Source organism: Myodes glareolus, chromosome 20 (assembly GCF_982192425.1).
Source record: "Myodes glareolus chromosome 20, mMyoGla1.1, whole genome shotgun sequence".
Lineage (NCBI taxonomy): Eukaryota > Metazoa > Chordata > Mammalia > Rodentia > Cricetidae > Myodes > Myodes glareolus.
The window spans coordinates 33,668,874-33,686,057 of NC_142045.1; the positions used below are offsets into that span (position 1 = coordinate 33,668,874).

The 17,184-nt window shown below is 43.4% G+C and overlaps 1 protein-coding gene across 9 annotated transcripts in view; it reads left to right on the forward strand.

Moving 5' to 3' along the window:
* Positions 1-17,184, forward strand: part of Elf2 (E74 like ETS transcription factor 2) — an 88,447-nt gene that overhangs the window by 33,736 nt on the left and 37,527 nt on the right. For 2 of the 9 annotated variants that reach the window (XM_048424679.3, XM_085682430.2), the window contains one exon: positions 8,410-8,511. The exons of the other annotated variants lie outside the window; for them this stretch is intronic. The gene's annotated coding sequence lies outside the window, so the exon portion shown is untranslated. Of the gene's footprint in view, positions 1-8,409; positions 8,512-17,184 lie in introns of those variants that run through there. 9 annotated transcript variants of the gene reach the window in all.

The window sequence follows — 17,184 nt, forward strand, 5'->3', positions numbered from 1 at the left end:
CTCTACACCCGGTTGAGCCCTCCTTTGACTCAGCATTTCTGGAGCAGTATTGTTTTTTCTCTTCAATTTGAAGCGTCTTTGCTTGTCAGATTCTTCTTCCTTTTCTGTCTTCTTCGACATCTTGGTGTTTCCATCAGTTTGTATTTTGTTAGCTATATGATGTATTTGGGGATTAATGTGTGTAATTCTTACAGAAATCTTTTTTTTCTATGACTATGAAGAAAATATTTTCCATTTATAATTTTAGTGACTTACATAGTAATAAAAATTTATCATAATATGTTAATGTTTTTAAAAACTCTTATTGGTTTGCAATCCTAGTGAAATTTCTTTTCTTTGTGTGTGTGTGTGTGTGTGTGTGTAGGTCAGAGGACAGCTTGTGGGAATCAGTTCTCTCCTTCCACCATGTGGGTCCTAGGGAGGGAACTCAGTTCTTTGGTGCTTTTACATACTTGTTTTACATCCTTCTCACTGGCTGGAAATTTTTTAAACATTTAGGTCTACTTTTTGCAAACTCTCCCAACTACACTGAGTGTTTCTCTCTTTTGGTTTTGCCATTCCCAGTGGTGTCTTCTAAGTACTGCTAACTTTTAGGCTCACTTTGTTCTTGAGTTTCTTTTTTTTTTTTTTTTTAATTGAGCTTAGAGATTAGAAGCTGCCTTGCTTACCGAACAAGATGCTGTGCCAGCAAAACTCAGGTGGCGTGTGCATCGCTCTGCCTGACTTCAGCCCTGCTGTCTGCAGTAGTGCCTTGCTCCAGAAGGTGGCGCTTGTTTGTGCGTGCGTGCGAGTTTTCCAGGCTGCAGGCAGGAGTTCAGGGGTGGCTTCCCTTATTATTGCTATTGAATTGTATGTATAGCAGTGTTTTGCCTGCACGTATGTTTGTGCACCACGTGTGCCTGGTGCCCGCAGAGGCTGGAAGTGGCCATTGTGGATGCCCACATTCTAGATAGTTGTGAGCTGCTATGTGAGTAGGGACTTCACCCTGGGTCTTCTGGAAGAGCAGGCAACACACTGTCGTCTCTCTAGACCTGAGGTTTCTTTTTAAAATAACCAAAAGTACTAAATACAATGACATTTTGGAGTAGATACTGTAATGATTCTATTTATGCCATCGTAACCAGATAAAACACTAATTGTGCACTAAAAAATATGATCGCTTAAGCTGAATGCACAAAAGGAGAATTTGTTTGAAATTTCTAGGTAACTTTGGGGTTAGGCGTAGTGGGCACACCTTTTATCCCAGCACTGGGGGTTGGGGCAGAGGCAGGGAGATCTGTGAGTTTGAGGCCAGCCTGGTTTACATATCAAGTTTCAGGCCATCCAGAGCTACATAGAGAGACACTGTCCCAAAAGACAAAACAACAAGACAAGACAAAACAAAAAACCCAAAAATGATTGACGTTTTTGTCATCAAAACTTTAAGAAATAAAACAGCAGTGCAGGATTTGCATAAGTAGAGACACCCAGGTATTTAGTGCATAGCGCCAGAGCTGACACAGCCATTGTGGAATTGATGACAAATGCTGTGCTAATGTGAATTAATTCATGTAGAGCAATTTGAGTAAGAAATAAATGTGAACCAGTTAAGGATTCGAGGAGGATTCTGTTCACAGGACAGAGATGCTAGTGACTGTGACATTGGAAAGGAGGATTGGAGCTTGGAGTGCAGGTGCAATGGGGCTACTCCAGAGCCTGGGCCCAGTGTGACGACCCATGTGGAGAAAAGCAAGTTACTTTTATATTGTAATGATTTCATTATGCCATTATAATCTGATACTGTAATTGTTTTTGACAAGTGTTTTTTTTTTTAATATTTAATACTATTTTATTTTGAGAGTCTCTCTGGTACCCTTTCCAGGCTTTGAACTTGGTACAGCCTTCCTGCTCTGTCTCCTGAGAGCTGGGATGCCCCGCATGCTGTGCCATACGCACTCTCAATACTATCCTTCAGATTGGGTTTTCCTTTTTCTTTTCCTCCTCCTCCTCCTCCTCCTTTTGTGTGTGTGTGTGTGTGTGTGTGTGTGTGTGTGTGTGTGTGTGTGGTCTTTTGAGACAGGATTTTTCTGTAGATTTGGAGCCTGTCCTGGAACTAGCTCTTGTAGACCAGATTGACTTTGAACTGACAGAGATCTTCCTGCTTCTGCTTCCCAAGTGCTGGAATTAAAGGTGTGCGCCACCACTGCCTGGCTCGGATTGGGTTTTCTTAAGCAGTAGAAGGAAATGCTAGACCAATCACTTAGGTTATTCTGAAATGGTAGAAAGTGTCTCCGAACTTCACATGTTTAGTTCCATTCTTGATCATGAATTTTCATGACTTTACAAGGATAGTTAATAGCCATATGATAATTTGTTTTATGCACCTACCACACTCACTTCCCCACATAACCCCACATAATTGTATCAGCAAATCTGAGCCTGGTTTTGTTTCTTTTTTAAAAAACCAGACTTACTTCCTATATTAGAATATACTGGTGAGCAAGAGTTGCCATTGCTTAGCTGAGTCTGTTTCCAGTCAGTAGTGGATTAGGGTGGAGAGTCAGCCATTCCTTGTTGATGTCAAAAGCTTGTAACTTAAATTCTAAACTTGCTTAAAAAGAAATTGTCTGAGCAGAAAAGGAAAGGAGTACATGGTCTCAGTTTTTATTGCTGGATCGGGGGAATTAAGATATAGAATAAAGGCTGGAGAGATGGTTCGGTGGTTTTGGGGGCTTGCTTGCAAGCCTGGCGACTTGACCTGTTTAATCCCCAGGACCTCTGTTGGAGGAAAGAACTGGCTCCACACAGTTGTCCTCAGATGTGCACCCAGATGTGCACCCTGGCACCCTGGCATATGAACGCATGCCATACACATCACGAACACTTACAATTAAAAAAAAATATGTAATTGAATTTCCTTGTAGAATGCTAGGAAATATTTCCTAGACTTCTTTTAAACTATAACTTGTGTGTGTGTGTGTGTGTGTGTGTGCGTGCGCGTGCGTGCACACGCTTGTGCATTTGTCTTTTTGTTTGTTTTTGATTTTTGAAATAGGGTCTGATCTCTCTGTGTAGCCTGGCTGTCTTGGAACTCGGTATCTAGATCCCCTGGCCTTGAAGTCATAGAGATCTGCTTGCTTCTACCTTCCCCACTGTTGTGATGAAGCCACTAAAGGTGGTTTATAATTCATATTTTATCAGCCTAAAATAATCTAATTTATTCTGTAATCTCTGGTGGTCACCTTGAGGTTTTTCTTCTTTTATTTCTCTGTCCCTACACAGCTGTGCCAGGAACACTGGCCTCACTGTTAAGCAGGCAGGGGTAGGATCCTAGCCTTTCACTACCTCGTATGAATGAGGATTCTCATTTTGAGAGAATTTATCATCTATGCTTATTTTTCCTTTGGAAGTCTTCAGTTTCCTCTCAGAGCTTAGAGGTGATACCAACATCCTCTTAAATGTTGCCAGGAAAACTACGTTTGTAAAATTTTTAAAGAGGCACGTCCATCCAGCCCATTAGTAAGCTGTGGTGAGGGCGGGTCAGATTGGCGGTCACAATCTTACCTTAATTGTGAACAGTTAAGAGCCTTAGGGGTGCAGTAAGTGTGCAGGGGAGCAGTAAGTGTGCAGAGGAGCAGTAAGTGTGCAGAGGAGCTGCCTCTGGAGGCTCACACTTGCCCAGCACTGGCCTGCTGACAGCTGGATGCCAGGAGCTCATTGGATTCTCTACAGAGAATGTTTACATTAAAATATAGAGATAAGAAATCAATTTTATTGAATGTCAGGAGTTAGTAATTAAGGAGATAAAGCAGGTGCAGGACTGATAGAGGCTTTGCTGGAGGAAGCGCTCCGTGAACCTGGCATCTGGGTAGAGGACGGATTCTAAATACAGACCGGGATGCCGCCTGGTTGGAAAGTGCTTACCTGGTGTGTCAGGCCTTCCGTTCAGTCTCAAGTACCGTACACACATAAAGAAATACAGTGTAAATAGAAATGGCTGGGAAGGAGGCAGGAAGGCTGGCTGTTGTGACTTGAAAGGTGATTTAGGAAATATTAAAGTAGTGGCCATAGGAACAGAGCTACATAAACATCATCCATGTCAGCTCACCTGAAAAAGAAGGGGCATACTCACAGAAACTGTCGCCTGTATTATGACAGGAAGAGACAGTGGCGTCCTGTAGAGGTTTATGGAATGAGAAGCAGGCGACTTTGTTAATAGTCACGTCGAGTTTGTGTGGAAATAAAGTATCTGCAAAGGAGTATTTAGGTATTTACGGATGCATACAGGAACAACCGGGGCTCCATCACAAAAGAAATGTCATACTCTTACTAGGCTAATTTGTGGGAAGTTTTAGTGAAGGAAACTCAGTGCGGTGCGAAGGAGGGGAAGGAGAGCAGCACCCCAGCACTGTGCAGCAGGCCTCTTTCTATTCTTGGCTCCAGAGCTCAGGGGAGGAACTACTCAGCCACTCAAATGCAAAGCAGTTGCCCTGGAAAAGCACTCACCTTGGGAAAACCTGGCACCTTGGTCAAAGGATGTACCTGGTTATATGGCATGCGATAGCGAGAGAGCCAGGGATGAAGACCCCTGATCTCCTCTAGTCCCCCTCAGCCTTTCTGTTGAACAAGCCCGGTAGGAAGCTGTGTGATGCAGCTACTCTGCTAGGATGGAGCGGGGTGGGAAAGAGCTATGGGCAGTAGGCAGAAGCTGCTGAGTGTAACTGCGGCATAGATTTGGGGATCACCCTCACTTGAGGCTGTGGAAATGAGTTAGATCTTACAGGGGAACAGTATTGACCCTATGGGGGTGGATAGTTCAAGGCTACGTTTGTGCTTTGTAAGAAAATGATACAGAATTAATGTTAGTTAGAAACTGTTTGTATTTTGAAAAACGTGAAGAGTTATAAAAAGCAAATCTGAGAGATCATCCTGGGTGACTGAGTTTTGCTTTGTTTTCTAAGCATCTTTCTGTAGCAGGAAAGAGTATCGCCTTCGTTTGGCTAGCTCTGCCTTCAGTTTTTCTCCGTAGCACTCACTGGCGATATTTAAACTTCTCAGAGTGTTTACTCAAGGCTGTAAGAACGTCATGAAAGAAATACTTAAAGTATCTTGAACAAATCTTTCCTTGACTTCAAGAGCAACTTTCTGTATGCCTCCAGGTTTGAGAGGTCTGTAGTGCATTCAGTCAGGACATTTAACTTCATTTACATCTGTTGTGTTTTCCTTTCATTTCCATGTTAAAAAAGGAAACAAAACAAATCAAAGCAAACATGTACCTTCAGCAAGCATTTTTCTTTGCTGTTTTTCCTTGTCTCACTGCACCTGTCATTCTGTCTATAGCTCACTGCACCTGTCAGTCTGTTTGCAGCTCACTGCACTTGTCAGTCTACAGCTCACTTCATCTGTCAGTCTGTCTGCAGGTCACTGCACCTGTCAGTCTGTCTGCAGCTCACTTTATCTGTCAGTCAGTCTGCAGCTCACTGTACCTGTCAGTCTGTCTACAGCTCACTGCACCTGTCAGTCTCTGCAGCTCACTGCACCTGTCAGTCTCTGTAGCTCACTTCACCTGTCAGTCTGTCTGCAGCTCACTGCACTTGTCAGTCTGTCTACAGCTCACTGCACCTGTCAGTCTGTCTGCAGCTCACTGCACCTGTCAGTCTGTCTACAGCTCACTGCACCTGTCAGTTTGTCTGCAGCTCACTGCACCTGTCAGTCTCTGCAGCTCACTGCACCTGTCAGTCTCTGCAGCTCACTGCACCTGTCAGTCTGTCTACAGCTCGCTGCACCTGTCAGTCAGTCTGCAGCTCGCTGCACCTGTCAGTCTGTCTACAGCTCACTGCACCTGTCAGTCTGTCTACAGCTCACTGCACCTGTCAGTCTCTGCAGCTCACTGCACCTGTCAGTCTGTCTACAGCTTACTGCACCTGTCAGTTTGTCTGCAGCTCACTGCACCTGTCAGTCTCTGCAGCTCACTGCACTTGTCAGTCTACAGCTCACTTCATCTGTCAGTCTGTCTGCAGGTCACTGCACCTGTCAGTCTGTCTGCAGCTCACTTTATCTGTCAGTCAGTCTGCAGCTCACTGTACCTGTCAGTCTGTCTACAGCTCACTGCACCTGTCAGTCTCTGCAGCTCACTGCACCTGTCAGTCTCTGTAGCTCACTTCACCTGTCAGTCTGTCTGCAGCTCACTGCACCTGTCAGTCTGTCTACAGCTCACTGCACCTGTCAGTCTGTCTACAGCTCACTGCACCTGTCAGTCTCTGCAGCTCACTGCACCTGTCAGTCTGTCTACAGCTCACTGCACCTGTCAGTCTCTGCAGCTCACTGCACCTGTCAGTCTCTGCAGCTCGCTGCACCTGTCAGTCAGTCTGCAGCTCACTGCACCTGTCAGTCTGTCTACAGCTCGCTGCACCTGTCAGTCAGTCTGCAGCTCGCTGCACCTGTCAGTCAGTCTGCAGCTCACTGCATCTGTCAGTCTGTCTACAGCTCGCTGCACCTGTCAGTCTGTCTGCAGCTCACTGCACCTGTCAGTCTGTCTACAGCTCGCTGCACCTGTCAGTCTGTCTGCAGCTCACTGTACCTGTCAGTCTGTCTACAGCTCGCTGCACCTGTCAGTCTGTCTGCAGCTCACTGTACCTGTCAGTCTGTCTACAGCTCACTGCACCTGTCAGTCTGTCTGCAGCTCTTTGCTTGCTAGATTTCAAAGGCTACTTTCTGTCAACCTCAGTGGCCCTTGAGCCATCCAGAAGTAGGCCCTTCATGTCTGTCTTACCTGTGGAATCTGCTCTCCCAGTTCTTTTCCTTGCTGCCTTTCACCAGGACTGAGCTTCCTCTCTGTTTCCTCATCTGTAATAACTCAGTGCCCAGGTACCTGAGGTACATAGCCTACAGCTGTTATGGCCAACATTAACCACTCTTCTGACTTCCCATTACATTGTCTGGGTTTACTTTCTTCTGTTGTTCTTATATGTGTCCTTTTCCATTGCCGTAGGATAAAAGTAACCTCAGCACCGTGTCTGTGTGTATCTGTGTGTTTCCTTTTGTGTTGCATGTGTGACAGGTAGTGAGAAAATACAAACCAAACCAATAGTTTGAAGTTACTATTTTAGTTAATCAAGAACCGTTTAATGTCCAGGTGTGGTGGCCCGTGCCTGCAATCTCAGTACTTGGGAAGCTGAGGCAGGAGGATGGTGAGTGAGTTTAGCCTGGGCTACATGAAGTCAGTCAGACCCAGTTTCAGACAAATGAAGAGAGAAAAGGATGTCATTTATATGAAATCTTCAGTATTTCCTGTTGACTAACCTAATATTACTCAGAATTTTGAAAGTCAAAAATACCTGAACATGGTCATATATAAAGTATTATAACAAATATGTAATGTCACATGTAGATGAGTTATATTTCATAGTCATTGTTGGTTTTAGTACTTTTTGATGATACCGAAGTTTGATTTTTTTTCTAACAATAAATGCAATATGTGACCAGGGGAAAATTGGGAAGTATTACTAAGAATAAACAAACTGAAAGTCATCACTACTAGTGAGACATGATTGCTACTTTTAAAAATCCAAGTAGCACAAATTTAGTATTGACATGTTTTAATCTTTTAAAAATCATCATTATTATTTGATACAAATCTTACATGCTGCCCAGGTTGGACCTAAACCATGAGCTTGAGCTGTCTTTCTGCCCTGGCCTGGCAAGTAGCCGGAGCAACTGGCCTGTGCTACCGTGCTCATCTGAGCGCTGCTTTTGGTAGCTGTCGCGTCCTCTCCCCTGTTGTTGTAGAATGCATCGCAAGTGATGTGCTGGTCTTCAGTCTCTACCATTCCTGCATCTCTCTCCTGAGAAGTCATGGCCTGACTTCGCTTTGTATGCAGCCACCGAGGCATAAAAGGTCATCCTTGTACTTGATTACTAAGAAAACTTTAAAGAACCTGTTTCTATGGGCTGGCGTGATGGCTCAGTGGATAAAAGTACTTGCCACCGTAAGCCTGGTGACTGCACATAGGGCGTGAGAGAGGAACTGCCGAAGGTTGGCTTCTGACTTCATCCACTTGTCACATGAATGCCCACATGCACACACTCACAAATGCCAGTAAATAAAAATGTAAACAATATTCAAAACTGTCTTACTGAGCAAAAAATTGTATTTAAAGGTTACTTGAAAGTTAGAATAAGAATTTTTATAGGATTTAATAAGAAATGCTTACTTTTTAATAAATGAAAGTTGAGATTTATAAGCACAGTTTGAAAAATAAAGTCAGCTTTTGTTATTGAACTATCAGAAGCTGGATTTCTGTCTTGAAGACTCTCAGGATGAGTCTGACTTTATGATGAGCTGTGATAACTGCTGTATTTGTTATACCATCAGAAATCCTCCCTGTGGCACAAAAGGACTCTTTTAATTAGAAAATATTGTTGCCACAGGGAGGTAGAAGATCGACTTGAGAAATGGGGACCTGAAAAGGAGCCCCAGTCCTAGGATTACCTGAAGGTGAAACAGATTGAGCCAGGAGGAAGACAATGCTGGTAGGTTGGCTTTTAATTTATTAAGAATGTTTATGGTATTATATTTCATTGCAGTTATTTCATCTACCTATATCCTGTTTTTATTTAAAGACTGAGAGATTCCTCCTTAAGCAGAAATCGTAGTGTCTTCACCTAAGCACTTTGCTACCCACGTTGTCCCCTTGCCTTGCCCTGGTCATTGCTCCTCCCCAGAGCCTGTGAGGCCTTGAGGCTGCCCTCACGACCTCTTCTCCTTCTGCTGTTCCCTCTTCCAATGCACATGTTTTCCTAAATCCTTTAAATGTTTTCTTTCAATTGTCTGTTTCCTTGGGGTTGGTTGTAGAAATGGCAAAACATGAACCTCAAAGTTAATTGAGTTTTCTTTCTGGAGTCACTGAATTATAATTGTACTGTGACTAAAATGATCTAGAAAGCATTACTGGAGGAAGTCTTTAATATTTTAATATCTAAGTCTCATTTACTCTGAGGCTATCAGTGGTTAAAAACCATTGCTTTTATACCACTGGAGGAGAAAGATGCTTCTGGTTACACACAGTAAGAGACTGTTGATTTAAGATCCATTTAAGAGGTGTGGAATGTGAAAAGGTGCATCTTAGAATTAGTAAAATATGATATAATTATGACTCTTCCCCGTTCTCTAATTCCCATTTACTTGGAGTTAGACATTAAAACATTTAGTTTGTGAAAAATAGGGGCAGGTTGCAAGTGTGGAAGTTGTTACGTGTGCTTTTAGACTTCTTCACTGTCTTTTAAGACCAAAACCTTTGCTGAGTGTCATGCCTGTAATTCCAGCACTTGTGAGACTGAGGCAGGAGGATCATTAGTTCAAGGGCACTATGAGGTGTGTCTTTAGACCCTACCTTAGAAACAAAACAGGTGGGCTGGAGAAAAGCTCTGTGCTTAAGAGGGCAAAGGACCTGAATTTGGTTCCCAGCACCCCCATCCAGGTGCCTACAGCCACCTGTAACTCCATTTCCAGATAACCTGAAGCCCTAGCCTGGCCCTGTGGGTACCCAAGTACAAGTGTGCATCACATAGACACACATAAAGGGGAAAATGACCCAAAACAGATGATTGCCCTGCCAGTCTGTAAGCAGAAATGAAAAGGAATTATTTTAAGTGCTATTTATATAAACATGTTTTATAGAGAAAGAATGAAAAGTATGTTAGAAAATAGGTCACTATAAAAGAATTTTTTTTTTGGTCTTTATAAAAGAAGGAAACACTAGTAAAGGGGGCTGGAGAGGTGCGTCATGCAACCGAAACCAGCAGAGCTTCTGTCTCAGAAACAAGATGGAAGGTGAGGACCCACACCCGAAGTTGTTTTCTAACCTCCACCCCACTCTGGTACACATATACACATGAATGTGCATGCATACATACATCATACGCATCAGGATACACATACATCATACACAGGCAGAAAGTAAATGAGAAGAGACTAAGACAAAGAAGCACTTCCTTAGTCATCTGCCTCTGCAGATTGGGTTCCAGTTGTAAGTCCGTGAACATGGTAGCACCTGAGGCGGATGGTTGGATAGGTATCCTTCCCTGTGGAGTGAAGAAGTGGGTGCTTTGTGCAGGACTGAGACAGAAGAGGGGGGACCACTGCCCTCATCTGTCCTCTTTGCACACTGTTGAGTGTAGGTCTCCTGTGGCCGCTCTGTTTGTTGAACTGGAGGGATTGTGTAGGGGTGGTGGCCTCTGTGCTACATAATAACATTACTTTAATCATTTGGGCTAGGAAGTCTAGATTAATATTTTGGTTCTGATACCTATAAATAAAAGTTATCTTGACCCTTTTCCTATTTTTTTAGCACCCGATACAAATCATCACGTGTTTATATTTTCACTGGCAGCATGGAAAGACAGTGTTCTGGGCCTTGTGTTGTATCACATGCTCTAAGCATAATTATTATGGAAAGACTCTGCTAAAGGGCCTGCCTGTACAATAAAATGTATGTAAAAATGTTTGATGGAATTAAAAAATGTAACATACAGTATTTAAAACATGGACAAAATATTATCAACAGGTGCCCGCTGACTTGTTATGGGAATTAGTAAGTGTTGGCAGGATTGTGGGTAAGCCCACCCAGTCTGGTGTACTCTTGTACTGTAGTTGTCATAGTAACCATGGCCTGCAGTCTCACTAGTATGAGATCTTACATGGCCATTTTAGTTGCCAAAAGGAAATGAACTTTTAGTTCAACAGCAATTTCTTAAAGATGGGAAAAATATGGTTTATCATGGTAACCATAGACACAGAAGCTTCAAGTATCTGGTAGATGCATGCTAAGCAACATGCAAGCATGTTAAGAACAGTGCTTACTAAAGAATAGAGGAAGCTGAGTGAGATACCTAGGATCATTTACTCGGGTAGTGTGAAAGTGGTACACTTATTGTATCACTTATTTTTTTTATAGGAACTTAGATATATGTGATAAAAATTATAGCCTTGAAGCGGGGCAGTACCAAAATGAACAGGGAATTGTGACATCTTGCTTAAAATAATAACCTTACACTATAGAAGTGTGAATAAGCCAGACTGCGTGTGTATTAGTTCTTTCTCCCAACTGGAACACTGGTCTATGAAAATGAAGGGTCAGTTATCCTAGTATCCAGGCTTAACTCCGATACTCTTATTTCCTGGCATATGCAGTTGTCCTTGGCATCTGACTTACATTTGTTTTCTTTCTTTCCTTCTTTTCTTTCTTTCCTTCCTTCCTTCCTTCCTTCCTTCCTTCCTTCCTTCCTTCCTTCCTTCTTTCCTTTTTTTCTGTTTTCCAGACAGGGTTTCTCTGTAGCTTTGGTGCCTGTCCTGGTACTAGCTCTTGTAGACCAGGCTGGCCTCGAACTCACAGAGATCTGCCTGCCTCTGCCTCCCGAGTGCTGGGTATGCCACCACCGCCTGTCTCTGAATTACATTTGTTGTCTTTGCTTCTAACAGATACTGCACAAGAAATGTGGCATGAGGCTGTCATACTGTTTGGGGAGAGGTTAGGACTTGAGTCTGTTCTCTGTTGATGGTTTTGGCCCCAGAAGCATTAGTTTTATTACTGATTTGGGATGATTTTTCCTTCCATTATTCCAGGGACATATTTCTCCAGCTATAAATTCTCAAACTTAAGAACTCTTTCTTCCTTGTCTTGAAAACAGCAAGAGAGGAGAGAGGGAGAGAGGAGAATTTCTTCTTGGTAGTTGGAATGGCTGGTCCATCACATGCTAACTAGAAAAAGTAACAGTATTAGTAGTGGCAGATGTAGCCTAGTGGTCGTGTGCTTGCCTGTATGTGCAAGGCTTGTTTCGGGTGCTTCCTGTGGTGTTGGAGTGAGGATGACTCCCAAAGGCGCATATATTTGAATACTTGGTCCCCAGTTGGTGGAACTGTTTGGGAAGGGTTAGGAGGTGTGGCCCCCGTTGAGAAGGTGCTTCACTAGAGTGCTTTGAGGTTTCAAAAGACTGCCCCCATTCTGAGTCTGCCTGCCTCGTGGTTCTGTCTCAAGATTTGAGTGCTCTGCTATGGTTCTAGTGCCACGCCTGCCTGCCTGCCATCATGGTGGTCATGGACTCCAACTCTCTGAAACCATACACCCCAAATAAATGCTTTTTTAAAATAAGTTGCCTTGGTCATGGTGTCTTATCACAGCAGTAGAAAAGTAATGAAAGCACTCTCCCCAAGTGCTGTTGGCCTTTGCAGGGGGTAACAGCAACCATGGTAGATGTTTCCCACGATGCTTTTCTTTAAATAAAGAAGACCGGCTACAATGCTTCCTCTTCAGTCCCTGCCTCAGGTTCCTGGAATAGTTGCAGGTACTGGGCATAAGGCATGCCTACCTGTTCAGCCCTATTAGATGAGTGAGTATGATTATCCCACCCTACTCTTTTGAGACCTTCCTTAAGCAAGCAGTTCTCAGTTCCATGGCCTCTCACTGTCTGTCCATAGGCACCCACCTGTTTAATAAAGCTGAGCCTGTTTTCAGGGCAGGTCCATTCTTCTCTCTGTACTTGCTGTACCTCTTTGCTCTCTCTCACTTGCCCTGGTGTTTTGGGGAATGCTTGTTAGCCTTTAGAATTCCTTGAGTTGTTTTTATTTTTGTATATGGTTGTATGTAATTTTGAGTCAGAGTCTTGGCTCCACAGCTCAATCTGGCCTGGAACTCACTATGTAGTTCATGGGTCTCAACCTCCTGCTTCAGTCTGCTTTGTTGCTAGGATTATAGGCAGTTGCTAGGAGTACAGACATCTGCCACAAATCCTGGCTAAAACCAGAGATTTAAAGAATCTGTAGTAGGAGGGAATTTCAGTGATATTGTAGTCCAGTTCAAGGCTTGTGTTGAGCTAGCATTTGAGAGGGTTAAAAACGCAGTTTGTTGACTCCTGTTAGGGTCTCCTTGTGTTTGTTGTAGAGCATTGCTTTGGCACCTTAGCATTTTATTTTTCTTTTCAGAAGATTTCTATAAAACATTTTAAAATTGAATGCTATTTAACTGACATTGTGTTGCTTGGCTCCATCTGTGCAAGCAAAACATTGTAGAGGCAGGAGTGTGTGGTGCACAGGAAGCAGAGACAAGGTCAGGAGCAAGACACCAGGAAGATCCCATCCCCAGTGGCCTAGTTCCCCCAGCTAGGCCCCACCTCCTAAAGTTTCCAGAATGAACTAAGTCTGATGATACATTCCTGTAATGCCACCAGTTGGGACTCAGAGGCAGGAGGATTGTAAATTGGAGGCCAGCCTAAGCTACATAGTAGGTTCCTGCTTCAAAAATCTAAACAGAGTGATGGTGTTCAGGTACATGTCTTTAATCCCAGCACTTGGGAGGCAGAGGCTGGTAGATCTTTGAGTTCCAGGCTAGCCAGGAGTACACAGTAAGACTATTTCAACAAAACAAAGCAAGACACCAGAAAAAAGAAAGAAAAGAGGTCTAAAAAGAAAGAAAAGTTACTCCCAAGCTAAAATTTTCAGCTTTCCCAGAAGAGTTCTACCCAGCGTCTGGGGACTGAGCACTCGGCATGAGAATCTGTGTGGCCTTTTGGGTCCAAATCGTAATGGTGTGTGCTAGCTTTCTGACATTCACAGATTACTAAGTTTAAATACCCAATGGTTCTAGAGAGAAGAGTAAGAACTCTGTTTGATTGTTGAAAGATGCTTTTATTAAAATCCTCCAAGATGTAAGTTTTCGAATGGAATGGTATAAATGTTTCTCTTTTCATTTATAATCGCCAGCTAGCAGGTAATTTTTAATATACTTAATGTCATGTTTTATTTTTAACAGACGCTTTTTTTTGGGGGGGGGGGTTTTCGAGACAGAGTTTCTTTGTAGCTTTGGTGCCTGTCCTGGAGCTAGCTCTTGTAGACCAGGCTGGCCTCAAACTCACAAAAATCCGCCCGCCTCTGCCTCCCGAGTGCTGGGATTAAAGGCGTGCGCCACCACCGCCCGGCTTAACAGACGCTTTTAAAACCTAAGTATCTTGGAAGGTGGTGCTAAGAGGTTAGCGTCTTTTTGTGCAGATGTTTCTTCAGGTTAGTAAAGGAGCACTTTCCTGGGAAGAAGGAAGCACACTGTGGACGCTCTGTTTAGCACTATGAGTGTTTTCAGTCCTCTTGTGTTGTGGAGCTTGTTGGCCATAGGGTGAAGCCTATGAATCTTATTTTAGAATGTTCTAAAATCTAAACAAATACCTATCATTGCAAAGGAGGTACATATACTAAGGTGAGTTGTCAGACTGTCTCAGGTTCTCTCTGTCTCACCGTCTCTCCTTTTTCTACCTTTAAAATCTTTCAAGTGAGTTTTAATTGCACACTGGATGAAGTTCAGTAGGTTATTATTTTCCTTTGCAATGCTGAGAATTATATTCAGGCCCATGCAAATGCTAAGTAAGCATTCTACAGCTGGGCCACCACCCCACCCCTTTGGCAGGCTCCATCATGCCTTGTCTCTGCCTCTCAAGTGCTGGGATTATAGACATGTGTTACTATGCTTGGGGCTTCATTGGGAGCTCAAGACACTGAAATTTGCTTCCTTCATGTACTTGGAACTAGTAAAGGCAAGCAAAACCAAAAGCAACCACAAAAATAAAGAACAAAACCTTTTTTAACATACGAAATCTCATTATTATATTGCTAGGAATAGTTGTGATAATAATAATAGTTATTATATATTAATATTATTTACTCTCAGCAACGCCAGGCTAACTAACTTCTCCAAGAGCACACCTTCAAGCCTCCTGCTGGTAAATTGTATCCTATTCCTTCTCTACACATACACACTCCACACTCACTTTTTTTTTGGTTTTTCAACACAGGGTTTCTCTGTGACTTTGGAGCCTGTCCTGGATCTAGCTCTTGTAGACCAGGCTGGCCTCGAACTCACAGAGTGTTGGGATTAAAGGCATGTGCCACCACCACCACCACCTGGCTCACACTCATATTTAAAAAAGATTTGTTATATATTCAGTGTTCTGCCAGAAGAGGGCACTAGATCTTATCACAGATGGTTGGGAGCCACCATGTGGTTGCTGGGAATTGAACTCAGTACCTTTGGAAGAGCAGCCAGTGCTCTTAACCTCTGAGCCATCTCTCTAGCACCCCTCCCCTCCTTAACTCCTTCTATTAATCCAAATTCTGTTGGGTGTTGGACTGGAGAGGTGGCTCAGTGGTTGAGATCATTGTTTGTTCTTCCAGCAGACCCAGGTTTGGTTTTTAGCTTCTGTATGGTGGCTCAAACACCTTAACGGCAGTTCCAGGGTATCCAGTGCCCTTTTCTGACCTCCACAGGCACCAACACTTTGTTGGGTCTTGACATATGCTAGTTGCTAGCTTTTTTTCTTTCTTTCTTTCTTTCTTTTTCTTCTATTTTTCCTTTTCCTTTGAGACACAGTTTCTCTGTATTTCTGGCTGTCCTGGAACTGGCTCTGTAGACCAATCTGGCTTTGAAGTCTAGAGATTTGGCCCGCTTCTGCTTCTGCCTGAGTGCTGGAATTAAAGGCACGCGCCTCCACTGTTTGGCCCTAGTTTCTTTTTTAAAGTATTTATTTTTGTTTTGAGTGTAAGCTCCATGTGTGCGTGTTAATGTGGGGACCAGAAGAGGGAATGGAGTCTCCTGGAACGGGAGGTACAGATGCCTGTGAACTACCTATGTGTGTGCCCGGAACCAGAGTAGGGTCCTTTGGACGAGCAGGAATTGCCTTAACACAGAGCCGTTTTATTCAGCCTGGCATATGCTGTTTACTTCCTGGAACAGATTGCCTTCCGTTCTTCACTTTGTTTCGGCATTTTTATCATAGACTAGCACCTACAGCTTTGAGATAAACTAGGGTAATGCATGAGGCAGTAAATACTTTCCAACAATTCAAGCCACATGAACTGGTTTGCGTTTTGGAAATGTGTTATTAATGTCGATTGGTGAACTGACTTGGGTCATTTGTGTAGAGGAGGAAGAAAAGTATGGCGAAGGTGAAGGCATGGGGGTGGGAATGTGTGTGCTGGCTTCTCCCAGTTGCTCTAAGTTAGCCAAATTGATTCAAAGTCTAGCTGTGGTTTGGTGCCATCTGCTGGTGCTTATGTGCTTTTGTGGGTGTTCTTTGATGCCAACAATGGCAGATGGGAAACACAGTTTTTTCTTTTTGTTCTGAGACAGGGTCTCGTGTAGCTCAGGCTGGCCTCGGACTTCCAGTGTAGTAGAGGGTTATTTAAACTCTGCACCCTCCCTTGCCTTTCGCCTCTCAGTGTGGGATCACAGGCATGTGCTGCCTTGCCCAGCTGTTTGCTCTGATTCTAGGATCCTCTCTCCCTCAATACCAACTTCTATGGGCAAAGCTGTAATCGCTGTAACTTGGGAGGCTGAGGCAGAAGGATTGTGAATTCAAGCCCAGCTTGGGCTACATGGTGAGAGCTTGTCTTGAAAAACAAACCTCACTGCCACTCAGTTTCCTTCCACAGAGCGACAGTGTTTCTGACTCACCTGTGCGTGCTCTTCGTACATCGTGTCGTTCTGACACCTAGTAGAGCGCAGGTGTTTTGTGAGTGGTTTTCAGACAGGCAAAGGACTGTCTGTGGTCAGTACCAGTGCAGTCCCCTCTCAGATATTCTCAGACAGGTGGTTGACTTCAAGGATGTGGAACTTGTTGGATTCAAATAGAACAGATGAAGCAGACTTACGTGAATTCATGTATTTATGGAGTTTCACCCAGCTGTATTGTGCTTGCATTTATTTGATTAAATTTGTGTGATCTGCTCCATAAAGTCACAATAGATGATTTTTTTTTAAATTATTGAGGAGAGGTCATGAACCAGAGCAGCGCACTGGGAAGTCTGTGGCTTATCTAGAGACTGACCAGCCATGCAGCTGCAGTTCAGCTTCTCAGCCGCTGCAGCAGCTGTGCTTAGAGAGAAGGCCAGAAGGGATTTCAGCCATACAGCGTGAGTAAAACGGTGTGGGTTATGGCATGGGATCATGTCTCTAAACAGAAAAAACAAAAACAAAAAACAAGAAACATAGCTTGTAAGATACTAAGTTGTAGGTTTGATAAGGGGATAAATTAAACTTCATTCAACCTGACAAATGTATAAAATGGTGGATATTGAGATCACAAATCAGTATAATAGAAGTTTAAAACATGTTCAGGTAATGACATGAATTAAACATATTTGTTATTTATAGTAGGCTCAACAAA